Source organism: Humulus lupulus, chromosome X (assembly GCF_963169125.1).
Source record: "Humulus lupulus chromosome X, drHumLupu1.1, whole genome shotgun sequence".
NCBI lineage: Eukaryota > Viridiplantae > Streptophyta > Magnoliopsida > Rosales > Cannabaceae > Humulus > Humulus lupulus.
Window position 1 is genome coordinate 183,254,429 of NC_084802.1, and position 5,737 is coordinate 183,260,165.

Genomic DNA, 5,737 nt, shown 5'->3' on the forward strand with positions numbered 1-5,737 from the left:
TTTATGTCTTAGGCTTTTATGTATAAAATATCGTGTATATCTGAGGTCTATAGAGGGTGATACTATCAAAATATTGAGAGATGTACGAATATAAGGCAAAAACTTGTGAAAATTTCCAACAAAAAGGGTAATTTTTTTTCAAATGTTGAATTAAGGCTCCGTTTCAACTCCAATAGAAGCATTTAACCATGAGATCTCTTGGGGAGAAATATCGAACGAGTTGAACACCAGTGTCATACATTTCAGAGAAATTGGTGAAATCTACAATTCACCAAAGGGGTACCCCTTTTAGAAATCTCCGATTTCTCTAATATGAGTTCGAGCAATGTTTTGAAAGTGAATACTAAGGGATATGCGAGGGTCATGGGCACAAAAGTTGTAACCCTTTGTCTTAGACTACTATGTATAAAATATCGTACATATCCGAGGTGTTTAGAGGGTGATACGGTTAAAATACTGAGAGATATACGAATATAAGGCAAAAACCTGTGAAAATTGCCAACTAAAAGGAGAATATTTTTTCAAATGTTGAATTAAGGCTCCGTTTCTACTCCAATAGATGCATTTAACCATGAGATCTCTTGGGGATAAATATCAAACGAGTTGAACACCTGTGTAATACATTTCGGTGAAATTGGTGAAATCTCCAATTCACCAAAGGGGTACCCCTTTCAGAAATCTTCGATTTGTCTAATATGAATTCGAGCAATGTTTTGAAAGTGAATAGTAAAAAATATGCAAGGCTCACGGGCACGAAAGTTATTGCTTTATGTCTTCGGCTTCTATGTATAAAATATCGTGTATATCCGAGGTGTTTAGAGGGTAATACTATCAAAATACTGAGAGATGTACGAATATAAGGCAAAAACTTGTGAAAATTGCCAACTAAAAGGGGAATATTTTTTCAAATGTTGAATTAAGGCTCCGTTTCAACTCCAATAGACGCATTTACCCGTTAGATCTCTTGGGCAGAAATATCGAACGAGTTGAACACCAGTGTAATACATTTCGGAGAAATTGGTAAAATCTCCAATTCACCAAAGGGGTACCCCTTTTAGAAATCTTCGATTTCTCTAATATGAATTCGAGCAATGTTTTGAAAGTGAATAGTAAAAAATATGCGAGGGTCATGGGCATGAAAGTTATAACTTAATGTCTTAGCCTTCTATGTATAAAATATCGTGTATATCCGAGGTGTTTAGAGGGTGATACTATCAAAATACTGAGAGATGTACGAATATAAGGCAAAAACTTGTGAAAATTTCCAACAAAAAGGGTAATTTTTTTTCAAATGTTGAATTAAGGCTCCGTTTCAACTCCAATAGATGCATTTACCCGTGAGATCTCTTGGGGAGAAATATCGAACGAGTTGAACACCAGTGTAATACATTTCGGAGAAATTGGTTAAATCTCCAATTCACCATAGGGGTACCCCTTTTAGAAATCTTCGATTTCTCTAATATGAGTTCGAGCAATGTTTTGAAAGTGAATACGAAGGGATATGCGAGGGTCATGGGCTCAAAAGTTGTAGCCCTTTGTCATAAACTTCTATGTATAAAATATCGTACATATCCGAGGTGTTTAGAGGGTGATACGGTTAAAATTCTCAGAGATATACGAATATAAGGCAAAAACTTGTGAAAATTGCCAACTAAAAGGGGAATAGTTTTTCAAATGTTGAATTGAGGCTCCGTTTCAACTCCAATAGAAGCATTTACCCGTTAGATCTCTTGGGGAGAAATATCGAACGAGTTGAACACCAGTGTAATACATTTCGGTGAAATTGGTCAAATCTCCAATTCACCAAAGGGGTACCCCTTTTAGAAATCTTCGATTTCTCTAATATGAATTCGAGCAATGTTTTGAAAGTGAATAGTAAAAAATATGCGAGGGTCATGGGCATGAAAGTTATAGCTTTATGACTTAGGCTTCTATGTATAAAATACCGTGCCTATCCGAGGTGTTTAGAGGCTGATACGATCAAAATACTGAGAGATGTACAAATATAAGGCAAAAACATGTGAAAATTTCCAACAAAAAGGGTAAAATTTTTTCAAATGTTGAATTAAGGCTCCGTTTCAACTCCAATAGAAGCATTTACCCAAGAGATCTCTTGGGGAGAAATATCGAATGAGTTGAACACCAGTGTAATACATTTCGTAGAAATTGGTGAAATCTCCAATTCACCAAAGGGGTACCCCTTTCAGAAATCTTCGATTTCTCTAATATGAATTCGAACAATGTTTTGAAAGTGAATAATAGGAAATATGCGAGGGTCATGGGCACAAAAGTTGTAGCCCTATGTCTTAGGCTTCTATGTAGAAAATAAAGTACCTATCGGAGGTGTTTAGAGGGTGATACGGGCAAAATACTGAGAGATGTACTAATATATAGCAAAAACATGTGAAAATTTCCAACAAAAAGGGTAATTTTTTTTCAAATGTTGAATTAAGGCTCCGTTTCAACTCCTATAGATGCATTTACCCATGAGATCTCTTGGGGAGAAATATCGAACGAGTTGAACACCAGTGTAATACATTTCGGAGAAATTGGTGAAATCTCCAATTCACCAAAGGGGTACCCCTTTCAGAAATCTTCGATTTCTCTAATATGAATTCGAGCAATGTTTTGAAAGTGAATATTAAAAAATATGCGAGGGTCATGGGCACGAAAGTTATAACTCTATGTCTTAGGCTTCTATGTATAAAATACCGTGCCTATCCGAGGTGTTTAGAGGGTGATACTATCAAAATACTGAGAGATGTACGAATATATGGCAAAAACTTGTGAAAATTTCCAACAAAAAGGGTAATTTTTTTTCAAATGTTGAATTAAGGCTCCGTTTCAACTCCAATAGAAGCATTTAACCATGAGATCTCTTGGGGAGAAATATCGAACGAGTTGAACACCAGTGTAACACATTTCAGAGAAATTGGTGAAATCTACAATTCACCAAAAGGGTACACCTTTTAGAAATCTTCGATATCTCTAATATGAGTTCGAGCAATGTTTTGAAAGTGAATAGTAAAAAATATGCGAGGCTTATGGGCACAAAAGTTATAGCTTTATGTCTTAGGCTTTTATGTATAAAATATCGTGTATATCTGAGGTCTATAGAGGGTGATACTATCAAAATATTGAGAGATGTACGAATATAAGGCAAAAACTTGTGAAAATTTCCAACAAAAAGGGTAATTTTTTTTCAAATGTTGAATTAAGGCTCCGTTTCAACTCCAATAGAAGCATTTAACCATGAGATCTCTTGGGGAGAAATATCGAACGAGTTGAACACCAGTGTCATACATTTCAGAGAAATTGGTGAAATCTACAATTCACCAAAGGGGTACCCCTTTTAGAAATCTCCGATTTCTCTAATATGAGTTCGAGCAATGTTTTGAAAGTGAATACTAAGGGATATGCGAGGGTCATGGGCACAAAAGTTGTAACCCTTTGTCTTAGACTACTATGTATAAAATATCGTACATATCCGAGGTGTTTAGAGGGTGATACGGTTAAAATACTGAGAGATATACGAATATAAGGCAAAAACCTGTGAAAATTGCCAACTAAAAGGAGAATATTTTTTCAAATGTTGAATTAAGGCTCCGTTTCTACTCCAATAGATGCATTTAACCATGAGATCTCTTGGGGAGAAATATCAAATGAGTTGAACACCTGTGTAATACATTTCGGTGAAATTGGTGAAATCTCCAATTCACCAAAGGGGTACCCCTTTTAGAAATCTTCGATTTCTCTAATATGAATTCGAGCAATGTTTTGAAAGTGAATAGTAAAAAATATGCGAGGCTCATGGGCATGAAAGTTATAGCTTTATGTCTTAGGCTTCTATGTATAAAATATCGTGTATATCCGAGGTGTTTAGAGGGAGATACTATCAAAATACTGAGAGATGTACGAATATATGGCAAAAACATGTGAAAATTTCCAACAAAAACGGTAATTTTTTTTCAAATGCTGAATTAAGGCTCCGTTTCAACTCCAATATATGCATTTACCCATGAGATCTCTTGGGGAGAAATATCGAATGAGTTGAACACCAGTGTAATACATTTCGGAGAAATTGGTGAAATCTCCAATTCACCAAAGGGGTACCCCTTTCAGAACTCTTCGATTTCTCTATTATGAATTCGAACAAAGTTTTGAAAGTGAATACTAGGAAATATGCGAGGGTCATGGGCACAAACAATGTAGCCCTATGACTTAGGCTTCTATGTATAAAATTTCGTGCCTATCCGAGGTGTTTAGAGGGTGATACGGTCAAAATACTGAGAGATGTACGAATATAAGGCAAAAACATGTGAAAATTTCCAACAAAAAGGGTAATTTTTTTCAAATATTGGATTAAGGCTCCGTTTCAACTCCAATAGATGCATTTACTCAAGAGATCTCTTGGGGAGAAATATCGAATGAGTTGAACACCAGTGTAATACATTTCGGAGAAATTGGTGAAATCTCCAATTCACCAAAGGGGTACCCCTTTCAGAACTCTTCGATTTCTCTAATATGAATTCGAACAAAGTTTTGAAAGTGAATACTAGGAAATATGCGAGGGTCATGGGCACAAAAAATGTAGCCCTATGACTTAGGCTTCTATGTATAAAATACCGTGCCTATCCGAGGTGTTTAGAGGCTGATACGATCAAAATACTGAGAGATGTACAAATATAAGGCAAAAACATGTGAAAATTTCCAACAAAAAGGGTAAAAATTTTTCAAATGTTGAATTAAGGCTCCGTTTCAACTCCAATAGAAGAATTTACCCATGAGATCTCTTGGGGAGAAATATCGAACGAGTTGAACACCAGTGTAATACATTTCGGAGAAATTGGTGAAATCTCCCATTCACCTAAGGGGTACCCCATTCAGAAATCTTCTATTTCTCTAATATGAATTCGAGCAATGTTTTGAAAGTGAATAGTAAAAAATATGCGAGGGTCATGGGCACGAAAGTTATAACTTTATGTCTTATACTTCTATGTATAAAATATCGTGTATATCCGAGGTGTTTAGAGGGTAATTCTATCAAAATACTGAGAGATGTACGAATATTAGGCAAAAACTTGTGAAAATTTCCAACAAAAAGGGTAATTTTTTTTCAAATGTGGAATTAAGGCTCCGTTTCAACTCCAATAGAAGCATTTACCCATGAGATCTCTTGGGGAGAAATATCGAACGAGTTGAACACCAGTGTAATACATTTCGGAGAAATTGGTGAAATCTCCAATTCACCAAAGGGGTACCCCTTTCAGAAATCTTCGATTTCTCAAATATGAATTCGAGCAATGTTTTGAAAGTGAATAGTAAAAAATATGCGAGGGTCATGGGCACGAAAGTTATAGCTTTATGTCTTATGCTTCTATGTATAAAATATCGTGTTTATCCGAGGTGTTTAGAGGGTAATACTATCAAAATACTGAGAGATGTACGAATATTAGGCAAAAACTTGTGAAAATTTCCGACAAAAAGGGTAATTTTTTTTCAAATGTGGAATTAAGGCTCCGTTTCAACTCCAATAGAAGCATTTACCCATGAGATCTCTTGGGGAGAAATATCGAACGAGTTGAACACCAGTGTAATACATTTCAGAGAAATTGATGAAATCTCCAATTCACCAAAGGGGTACCCCTTTCAGAAATCTTCTATTTCTCTAATATGAATTCAAGCAATGTTTTGAAGGTGAATAGTAAAAAATATGCGAGGGTCATGGGCACGAAAG